This window comes from Malaya genurostris, chromosome 3 (assembly GCF_030247185.1).
Source record: "Malaya genurostris strain Urasoe2022 chromosome 3, Malgen_1.1, whole genome shotgun sequence".
NCBI classification, from domain to species: Eukaryota; Metazoa; Arthropoda; class Insecta; order Diptera; family Culicidae; genus Malaya; species Malaya genurostris.
This window is the reverse complement of record NC_080572.1, coordinates 31,376,352-31,388,817: the sequence shown is the minus strand read 5'-3', so window position 1 is coordinate 31,388,817 and position 12,466 is coordinate 31,376,352.

Here is a 12,466-nt window from a genome sequence, read left to right as displayed (position 1 = left end):
TGAAATCTCGACCTCTTAGTTGACAACACACATACAGACACACATACACACACGGACATTTGCTCAGTTCGTCGAGCTGAATCGATTGGTATATGACATTCGGCCCTCCGAGCCTCGGAAATTTTTTCTAAAGTTTAAGCGAATTCTATACCTATTTTTTTAATATATATAAAAAAAGGTAAAAAGGTAAAACAACTCGTTTCGCGTCAAAAAATTTTTTCAACGATCTAGTATTCCTTTCTTCAACGACCAAACACTTATGCAACTCGTTGCACACCAAACATCAATCGTAGATCTAGCAATCATTGGCGACATTTTCAGTGGAAAATTCCATTGTCCATACAAAAAAACTTTATGGATTTTTCCTACTTTTCCGGTAAGTTTTCAAATTTTTTTGACTTATGAACCCGGTGGTGGTAGAAACTGATCAAACAAAAAAAGAATTATGTAAATTTGTCCATCCGTTCTTACGTGATTCGATTACAAAGAATGACCTCTGCATTTTTATATATAGAGATTAAAAAAACAATTGGTTCAAAATAATCTGAAAATTTGTAAGAATGTGTTAAAAATTTCTTATGTATATTTTAAACACCTTTTCTGTGATTCTTATAAAAAAGAATTGCTTTTTATTTCTGCAGAAATCGGTGCATAACCATCGAAAGACATTATTTCGAAGGCGCTTTAAAATTTCTGGCGTACAAATACATGTTTCACCGGAAGTCGAATCTGAAGTAAATTGTACAGTATCCTTTAAGACAATGAGAGGTTCAACCGTTGCTGAGAAATCGAAGTGAGTTCCGTTTTTGCCTTTCTTATATATAAAGGTTGCAATCACTTGAAAAATCTACTAGTAAAAATTGGCCATTCGACTCAGTTCATCGAGCTGAGCAATGTATGTGTATGTATCTTTTGTTTATTTTTGTGAACTTGAACTAACTTGTGTGTGTGTGTGTGTGAGTGTGTGTGTGTGTGTGTGTGTGTGTGTGTGTGTGTGTGTGTGTGTGTGTGTGTGTGTGTGTGTGTGTGTGTGTATGCGTATGCATGTGGCTATCCTGGTTCTCGGTTTTCGATTAACGACGGAGGTAATAGTCATATGCTCTAAAGTTGATCTTACTTACATTTCTCAGAAATTGCAGAACCGATATTCCCAATCTTAAGGTCAAATGAAAGGTCTTATAGTCCTACCAAAAATTACTGCATATTTTCGGATTAACAAAAACTTTAAACCGTCGTTTTGAGTATTAATGAAATTACCAATAAGTTTTATAAAAATTTGCACCTCGTTCCGCCATCGCTTGTGAAAAAATATTCAAGAAATTGAGCGCGATTTTCCACTTATCGCGCTGTAATAATTCGTGAAAATCGGTTAAGAAAATTCCAATAAAATTGAATGCGCATTTTCTCATAGATTTGCACATATTAACTTCTGATTCCGGAATGGGTAGTCGGATGAAGATAAATTTAATAGCAAGTTCTGATGGGATCATAAGATCTTTCGTTTGAATAAGTTTTTGAAAATCGGTTCAGCCATCTCTGAGAAAAATTAGTGATATTTTTTCCATTTTTATGTGCATATCACCCGGAAGTCGGATCGGGAAAAAAATCAATGGCAATCTATGGAACCATAAGACCTTTCACATGGGACCATAAGACCACTCACAAATATTTTGTGATCTCGACGAACTGAGTTGAATGGTATATGAATGGCTCTCCAGACCTCCATTAAAAAGTAGATTTTTACAGTGATTGCAAATTGCAGTGATATATCAAATTGATCAGAAGACTTGTCTCAAGTGCGTAAATCTCAGATACCTTAAGAATGACAAAAACGAATCTAAACATACAAACATATATGCAAGAAAAACAAAGTTATTGCTTGCTGGTTTTATTAAAAAATTAATCATAAGATAATTACATTTTTATGCATTTCAGAGGATCACGAACTTTTCTGGTCTCTGTAAACCGCCACAATTTAGATGTAGCTGAGTATAAATCAACTATAACGATATTTTTTATCTAGCTTAAATTTTTCATACGCATTTTTCATGACCATGATTGCAACCGTACTTTTGAAAAGGGCTTAGAATTCTTGAAAATTTTCATGAAAAAATCGGAGCAAATCAAGGTACTACATTCCAAAGCGGAATTTCTCAACATTAAGTTTCTTAAACAATACAATACTTATTATATAAAAGAGCAAATAATTTAACAATTCATACTTCGTGCTCAGAATTTGTTTTACAGTGCCAATTTATTTTATAGTGCCAAATTTAATGACTCCTGCGCACGAGACTGCATCAACACAATCGGATCAAACGTTTCTTAGATATAATTTCTAGTAATATCTCAAGTGATTTTTGGCTAGACCCTTCTCAAAAGTAAGATTAGAGTCAAAATAGTGAACTGATGATGAAAATCGTTTTGACGCAAAATTTGAGCCAAATCTAAATATACAAAAATTTTGTTTGAAAAGTCTTTATTTCTGGTGGAACTGACGGTTAGTCATCAGATCATCATTTCGAGGTGACCATAACCAATCATAAAATTGGAATGAGTTTTCAGCAACGACATTTAAACTATAGTTCTCATAATCCTCCCTTTTCGGTCGTATATTTTCAAAACAGATTGTGTACACCCAGGCCCGTACCCAGAATTTCGTTTCGGGAGGGGGCCAAGGTAAAAAAATAATGTTTCTGAAAACTGCTTATGTACCTAATGCTCGGTGTGTCTTTTACTGGTGTTTTTAACAGACACTTTAAACTTTTCCACTGGATCTGTTATTGTATTTTACGTTTACTGTCTTGTTATTTCTGCAAGACATGCCTTAGACCTTCTAAATAATTATATATCTGTTCTTGATTTGGGTAGGGGCCCGGGCTATTAGTTGAAATTTGACAATCGAGCAGTTATTTTTGACAGTTCGATAGTTATTTTCCGACACATTGAAATAGGTTGAAGTTGTAGTTGAATTTAATTACACGGTTAAGAGTAACTGCTCGAATGTCATACTTAAACTTAAAATAATTCGCGAGATGGTCCACTGGATTAAATTGAGATCTGTCTCTGCTCGATCCATTGACTCTAAAGGTAAGATGAAAATAGGTGTTTTCGTTTCCGGTTTTTGTGTGGCTATAACGGTAATATCGCGTAGATGAATGCAGGTAGTGTGGGCATCCTAGTCTTTATCAAAAAGTGATTGTTTTCCTATTTGACACTTCAGGTAAATAACTTTGTTATTTTTTCTTATTCAAGACAGCTTTTCATTAGTTGATGTATTTTTCTATTCATTACGGTGACATGCGTTATACAAATGACGTGTCACAAGAAGTTGTCTATTGACATGCGGCGATTGGGTGAATAAATTTCATTGACCTAATATACGGACGGAGTTATCAAGACGTGTTAGACTAGACAGTGTGCAGAAAAGAAAAAAATTACAAAGTACAATCAGATTGATATCCGATCACCGAAACAATGTTCCAATGAAAATTTCGAGCGAAAATTGTCTTTTATTCTGTTATAAATAAATTATCTACAACGCAAAACCCATCCATTCACAGTCGTGGCCAATCTGGTATTCGATCAACCTGTGCATTCTTCATTTCACTAGCGAGTCATAAACCCCCCCCACACCCTTTTTTCCCCGCTTTCTTGTTTCCAATCTAGTTCTTGGACCTTAACTGCGGTACACCATCAGCTTGCGCATGTATTCTATAAATCCTATGGCTCTGCTGTATCTTATCGTTCAGCAACCATTTACCATTTTGGCATATTTTGGTTACGTACGTTCAATAGCGGAGTATGGATTTGACGAAAGCTATGAATGAACACGGATACGAGGAGCTGTGAAGTCTAAGGTAATTAAATTCATTGACAGAATGGTCCTATCATTATCAGGCCCGAAAATAGAATCGCGTCTTATCATGCCACGTCTTCGTATACACTGAAATACCCAAATAAACACAAAAGTTTTTTTTTATCAGAATCTTACCACAGGATTGGTTTATTTTTGTCCTGTTGGTGCTGATAATCGATTGTTCCGTCTGATTAGCATTATAAGGTAGATGTCTGCTTGCTTGATATATTGTAATTATTGTAGGTCGCAGTACTATTACAAAATAATATCAACGAAATTAATTAAGGTCGTAGATTTATTTTGACGATTGTAGGATTTACATGATTGCAAAGAAATAATAGATTACGGTGATGGTCAGATAGCTCTATAGTTTAGAATGCTACTCCATTCTTACACGTTATGGGTCTGTCAACTATAGATAATGCTACCCATGGGCTGTAATCTTTTCAAGCACTTGTGAAAATGTTGTAATAGGAGGATTTATGCTGTTGAACAAAATTCATTCATGAAAATACCAGCAAATGTCCACGTGATGCGATAGCAGCAGGTATCAATTGCGTCAGAGGAAATGGAATAATCAAAATTCAAAGTTTTGTTGTTTCATGATTGAGTATCTGGTGATCTGTTAGTATAACACAAACTAAGTCGATTACTTTCGCTTAGAGTAATTCGTAGTATTAACTACAAAAAATTTCAATTAATTTTGAACTAAAGCAATGAGTAAAATTTATTCTCAATTACGCTTTTCAATCACTAATACGACAATACATAATTGTAACGTTTGATATGCTTAGCGAAAGTGTAGTGACGTGACAGTGAAATAATAGAATGAAATGATGGCAAAAGGGTGTAATTAGAAATTATCAATCGTGGCGCCTTTTATCATTTTATAATTTATTCAACGTTGCATCTTCCTATTTGATTTTCTTATTTTATAAATAGAATCCAAATCTTAAATATGAGAAACTTTCTATTATATTTTAGTAGGTAGAACATCCTGGTTATCTATGCTTAACTAATCTTCATATTTTAGAAATATGGCCTATTCATAGCTTTTTATTGTGAAACGTAAATTTCATATTCAATTAACAAAACGCTTAATGTGAGCAAGAAGTAAATATTATTATCAGCGGTGGTTCATTTCTTCGATTTTTTCTTTTAAATTCTCACTGCACATTCCTGAGGCCTCTAGTGGTAAATAAACTTCAAACTAAAACCTTCTTAATCCACCTAGTCGTGTGATAATTATCCCGGGTTGGCGGTTCAATGCATAGGACGCTGGTCTTACAAGCCAGTTGTTGTATGTTCGAGCCCCGACCTGAAGGATTCTTAGTGTCAGTTGGATCCATAGTATGATGATGATACTGTACACTAAGAATCGGCTGCGAAGTCTGTTGAAACAGAAAGGCCAAATTCCACAAAAGGAATGTAAGGCCAGGACTTTGGCTTTGCTCGTGTGATAATGCCTTTCTTCTGTCATTCAAACAGCTTGATTAAAACGTGTGTCTCATTCAATCTGCGATTTATAGAATATGTCATTTATACCATTATTATCCGGAACCATTTGTCAGACGTTTGATTTTCGAACTCTCAATAGTTCTTTTAGCTTTTAAACCTAAGACTGTTGATATCGATTTGACCATCTTAGGCAAAATTGAACGGATAGAACGGATAACTTATACCATTGTATTTTTGGAAGCGAAAGTAACAGTCATTTGAGTCAACGAACTTCAGTTTTGTCATCTCTGAGCGGATAAACAAATTTTTGAATGGTGCATTCATATTCATACATAACAGTTCGGCTGAAAAGTTCGTATCGTTTAATAGAAACACACATTTTTTTGCCAAAATTCGTTTTTATTATTCAACATAATTGCCATCAGAGGCGATACAGCGATTATAGCGATCTTCCAACTTTTCGATACCATTTTTGTAGTACGATTTATCCTTTGCCTCAAAATAGGCCTCAGTTTCAGCGATTACCTCTTCATTGCTTCTAAATTTTCTACCAGCGAGCATTCTCTTGAGGTCTGAGAACAGGAAAAAGTCACTGGGGGCCAAATCTGGAGAATACGGTGGATGAGGGAGCAATTCGAAGCCCAATTCGTTCAATTTCAGCATGGTTTTCATCGACTTGTGACACGGTGCATTGTCTTGATGAAACAAAACTTTTTTCTTCTTCAAATGAGGCCGTTTTTTTTTAATTTCGTCCTTCAAACGCTCTAATAACGCTATATAATAGTCACTGTTGATGGTTTTCCCTTTTCAAGGTAGTCGATGAAAATTATACCATGCCAATCCCAAAATACAGACGCCATAACCTTACCGGCCGATTGTTGAGTCTTTCCACGCTTTGGGTTCGGTTCATCGCGTGCAGTCCACTCAGCTGACTGTCGATTGGACTCCGGAGTGAATTGATGGAGCCATGTTTCGTCCATTGTTATATATCGACGAAAAAAATCGGTTTTATTTCGATATAACAGCTCCAAACACTGCTCAGAATCATCAATTCGTTGTTGTTTTTGATCGATTGTGAGCTCACGCGGCAACCATTTTGCACAAAGCTTTCTCATATCCAAATATTCGTGAATAATATGTCCAACACGTTCCTTTGATATCTTTAGGGTGTCAGCTCTCTCGATCAACTTCACTTTACGGTCATTGAAAATCATTTTGTGGATTTTTTTCACGTTTTCATCGGTAACAGCCTCTTTTGGACGTCCACTGCGTTCATCGTCTTCGGTGCTCATATGACCAGTACGAAATTTTGCAAACCACTTACGAATTGTTGCTTCGCCCGGTGCAGAGTCTGGATAACACTCATCAAGCCATTTTTTGGTATCGGCGGCACTTTTTTTCATCAAAAAGTAGTGTTTCATCAACACACGAAATTCCTGTTTTTCCATTTTTTTCACAATAACAAAAGTAGCTTCCCTCAAAATGCAATATCTCACAAACTAATAATCAGACAGCTGTCAAATTTATACACGTATCTTTTGAAGGTTGGTACTAACTGAAAATGGTATGGATTTAATTCTAGTGGCGCCCTCTCATAGAAACGATACGAACTTTTCAGCCGATCTGTTACTAAGGTTGCTGTCAGAGTACCAGTGTCACGCGAAGCGTCAAGTCGCGCGGGTGTGCTAGTTCCATTCGATCAAAGCAAACATGTCAGAGTGAATGCGTCAACGTTTATGGCGTTTTTCATTGAAAAACACTGGTGGCGTGGATTGCTCTGGTTTTGCACTTTCGAGCAGAAATCGCAATGAAAAACCGTCAGAATGTTGCATTTCAGCTCGAAAGTGCAAAATCAGAGCAATCCACGCCACCAGTGTTTTTCAATGAAAAACGGCATAAATAAGTAAATTTTCTAGGTTCAATAAAGCAAGGGAGAGAGTTTTAGAGCGAGTGAGTCTTCGAGATGGCAAGTTTGAGGAATCCTCTTGAAATTTTGCATTTATATTTACTATTCACAAAACATGAGAACACTTCAAGTTGCCGTTTTTGCTTAATTGTGACTTTTTATTCATGCTTGATTTTCACGATTTTGAATTTCAATAGTGGTTTTATAACAGAGAAATCTTTTTAACGTAAATGGTAAACGTTTGTTGTGGTGAATCGAAACCGTTACTTCCATTTGATTACGAAACGTATCTCAAGTAACAAAGAAAGGGTGCACAAATAAATTTTATTACTGGATCTCGGCAAAAAAATGCCAAGATGCACACAGCCGAGTGCTCGGTAATTGCCTCGGCAAAATGTATAATTATTGAGAATCTCGGCAACCCTAATCTCGTCAACTGTCAGTTATTGCCGAACTTGTCAACAACAATTTTGCTGCTAGCTAGGCAAAAGCAATCAGGATTGAATCATTAATTGCCGAGTCATTAGTATTCTATCGTGGAAAGTATTTTGATTCATTTTCGAAAGCAATAATTATCACAAAAGCTAAGGTTGGGGAAATTGGTACTTTATTTAGGCTTATTTCAATTCAGAATATAACAGTGAATAGCAGACCCTGAAAGAAAGTACCACGGCTAAAAATATTTGTTTCTAGTGTTCCTCAACGCCTCTATCTGGAAATAAGCAGGTATTCATAAGTGAATATGAAAAGTAGATAGTTTTTTAATTCACTTGCCTTTTCACGGCGTATCGAGGTCTTTTTCCTTCATCCAATCCATATACGTTTCAACTCCACGAGAAATGGCGGTGCTTTGCAAAATCGACAGGTGACATTCGATGATAAGGATTTTGCCGAATTTCAGTAAAAGCCAACACTGTTCGAGATATCATAATATTACTTTAACGAATTTCTGGAAAGAGCATGTGGATTACTGAAAAATTAGTTAAATATCGGGTTGCCGATCTAATAGGGCACTTAATTATGCCGAGCTCGAGAATCGATTTTATGTATGTGAGTCGATAATTATCGCTACTTAGTTACTTCGAATTTATAAAACCAGTCCTGAGATCGACAAATCGTTTTTCAATGTAATCTTCTAACCATCCCAAGATAGATTCCGATATGAAAGTACTGGATTCTCTTGCCTCACAGTACTCATTTCGACAAACTGAATTCACCAGTACTAAACATAGAATAAAAGAAAATTGAAATTGAGTTCTGTTTTACAAACAAGTGATGCTGATTAATGCAAACCGAGTTGATTCATATTCAGCACATATTACACTCATCTGAAGGCTCTATTGAAGGATAACAGACTTCATTTCGCGGTCCTGAATTGTTTATTATTTATTTGGGTCTTGAATTATTTATTATTCCTACTAACAATAATCTTGAAAGATGAGAAATGACGAAAATAAGAACAAAATTTTTCAAATGATTTTATTATTAGAAGCTCTAAGAAATAGATTAGCAAAATTTCTTTCGAAAGACCAAAAATATATATTAAGAAAAAAGTTTATCTCCGGAGAAAGATAATAGGTACAATCAATCTTATAGTGGACCCCAGTCCTTACAAAACAAGATACTAGTCAGGTTTGTATACATACAAGGTTCAATACTTTTCACATTGGGATGAACAACAGCACAGTGTTGGGCTAACCATATTCAGAATGTTGAACAGGAAGCTATTGAGCAAGTACATCTGCAGAATTAAGGATATGAAACTGAATTATCAGCATCACTTGAATAACTTTCAGAATGGATATTAGAGGTATCCGAACTTGGTATCTTTGTTAGAGTTGTTCTTACAAGTAACACACTGCAACATTAAGTGAAGAAGTAGTGAAATAGTTCGAATTAATTGAAAATAGTTGAAAATTATGAGTCGATCATTTATAGGATCCACCTGGATTCAAGATTGCGCGGAATTTGCTGCGATGTTTGCGGTGTTGTGCAAGTGTTGAATATTACTCGAATGGTCGAAACAAGGATTCTTCCAGGCAAGTCCTCGAAACTTGTTTTTCAACCAGTAAATTTATTCATTTGTTCGATTTCGTAGTTAGCTCATATGCCAGAAATCAGAACAAATTGACTCGAATGATACGTTTCTCTGGTTATTTGCAAATTTGTGCCAAATTGTTTTAGAGTACATTTTTTTAAAAACGAAAGAATAAAGTGCCATTTACACAAGCGATTGTAACAATCCCGTGACTGAGAGTAAGGTATTGATAGAACACACCGAAAACATTAAATCTCATCTCATTATCAGTATCTCTATTAACTAATGTAGTTTCCCCAAGGATCCGATAATTTTCCATGGTGCTAAGATCCAACGTCACATATTAGTCAAGACGGCGTACTTTAGTCGTATTAGAACAAAATAATTTCCTCGAACGCGTGAGCCCCATCCAGTGTCGTGACGGTTGTAATTTGAATTTACATAAAAGTAACCTCAGGTCGTGGATCACCATAGAGTCTATTTTTATCCTACGCTGATCAACTTATAGTGAGCTCTCAGTACATAGGCGAACGTGATTACTCTTGATGACGTGATTGTCAGTGTGTCATGATAGCAAGTGTGACAAACGCTGGTTTCTCCAGTTTGTAGTGTTGTAATAGTTTGTGTAATAGTTGAGGTAGTTCAATATTATTGTAAAGAGAGCTTAGGTCATACTTATTCATGCAAACATTAGTGGTTTCTACTTTTAGCTTTCTCCATATTGGAAAAAAATTAATAATATAATTATTCACTTGTAACAGTTCGTTCTTCAAATAAGACATTCTACGGATGTGATATGTCTTGCAATGTACCGCTCCCTCCTGTGTTCGATACCATTGCAATGAATTAAACATGTATCGTGTATTGAAAATTCTCAGTAGAGTGGTTAATCTAAATACTTAGTCCTATAGTATGGTGATATTGCATTCCAGTTGAACAGGATTTTTATTAAAGTAACAATGATGTGTGGATTGATGTTCATAACGAAAGTGCATGTGAATACTTTCATTACAGCACAGTTAACATCATATAACGTTTCTGATTGTCTCCCACCCATTCATAAAAGAATATTTGGGAAAAGTAGAAAAACATTAAAATTATGTAGAATCAATATTTTTAACAATTTTTTATAATTATAAAAAGGTAATTTTAGAAAAAATTTTCGAGAACCGGAGGGCCGAGTCTCGTATACCAAACGATTCAACTCGACGAACAGAGCAAATGTCCGGATGTATGTATGTATGTGTGTATGTGTGTTGATAACAAAGATGATCAAAGAGGATTTCATTTGGATCCAACATCTGGTTCCGCAACTATAACGTGTAACGAAATTGAAATAATGTTACTCATTTTTTCATTGATTACTGAACCGATTTCCTCCATCTAAGATTCAAATGTAAGCTCTTGAGATTCCTTAAGAAGTTTGTTTTTTAATCAGATCAGACTTCCTGTTCAGGAGATACAGATATTAGTGAAAAAATGTCAAATTCACATAAAGTAGTAGACCAGTTTTGAAAGTCGATGACCAAATTAACTTATTTTAGTTTCACCGGTATTACACAGAAAGAAAAGATGAAACTTACACGACATGTAAACCAATAGTACTATTAAACAGGCATCGATTGAAACGAAAATCTGATTTAAAACCATGATTGATGTAAAATTACATTGAAATGCATTTACTTTTCCATTGAACAAGGCTGTATATTTACAAATCGCTTAGTTTTGCAATGTAACTTTCCATTCAATTACCTGCTCCAAATATGTGCATGAAAATAAATGTAAATTCACAAAATATTTTTATTTGTGTAGGTTTTCGATCCCTGAAGGTAACGTTCGCTTTAAAAAATGAACGTTTATTCGGATGGTTATAAAAAAACTAAGACATATAATTGCCTCTGATATATTTCCCGCATGGAAGGTAATTTTTGAAGCTCACTTGAAAAAAATCTACACCCTTGCGAGCGGCCTTCCGACAGTTAATCGGAACATTCGCCATGGCGGACGAGAACATGCGTGTAGGCATGTTTTTGAGTTCTTTCTTCGTTTTATTTATCAAATCCTTCTCAGTTTTCGCGACAAAGTTGTTGGAATAAATCTTGGGTACCTCATCGATATTCAGCTCCATCTCCAACTTGGTGTGTGAAATGAACTTTACCTTGGAACTAACTACCTTCGTGGGGGAAGTAAAATACGGCCTACCAGTCGTTGCCATCCATGGCGAGGTAGGTCTCCCCGTCCATCACCAACCCCACGTCGTGATTCGCCGGGAAAATTGAAATTGTCTGGGGTTCCAATGTAAGCGACTTCCGCTTCCCGGCACGCATGTTCATGTTCGCCAGGTACTTTTGCACAGTTTGGCCGGTTTCACCAAGCGCACGCAGTGATGTAGCCACTTTTCACGGCGAGGTGCCGTTCTTTGAACGCGCTCACTACTGAACGCTTCACTGTTTTTGCCATCACGGGTAGAGTTTGACTGATAGAACTGTCTAATTTTGTCTGCTGACTCATGGTGATTGATGCTGCATGGGTCATTTCGTCAATGCAGATGAAGGCAATCCCATGAAAAATCGGATTCATCTTTACCATTATTTTGCGGAATGTACCCTAAAAATAATGAGCCTCATGAGAAAGTTTTTGCCACCCTTGTGCATGTGTGTGCACTTTTCGAAGATATTTTTACCATTCAATTTTCCCATAGATGGCTAAACCGGTTTTAACAATTTTAGGTTGCTGTCAGGGGGAAAGCGTCGGGCGGAACTTGTTCTGTACTTTCAAGTTGTCAAAAGTACCACGCGTACTCTTAAGAAGCGAGAAAGTTCATGCGGAACTTGTTCTGTACTTCGAACTGTCAAAAATTGCCACGTGTTTTCTTAAGCAGCTAGAAAGTTCACGCGGAACTTGTTTTGTAGTTCAAAGTTTTCAAAAGTTCCGCGTGTACTTTTAAGCTAGAAAGTGGATGTTTTAAGTAAGTGTGGAACTTCTTATTGCATGGGTCTGTTTCATTTATTAAAAATTCGTATAAATCAATATTATTTGTTGTCATTGTGCTAAGGAATAAATGCTCTGCGACATTACGCAAGCTAGCAACCAAATAGAGTTGACAAAATACATGTGAAACTTCAAGTAGAGCAAACTAAAAGGAATGTCGGTTAATCATCTAAACTATAGTCTCACCCGTTCCTGGCAAGGATTAGTAAACTAG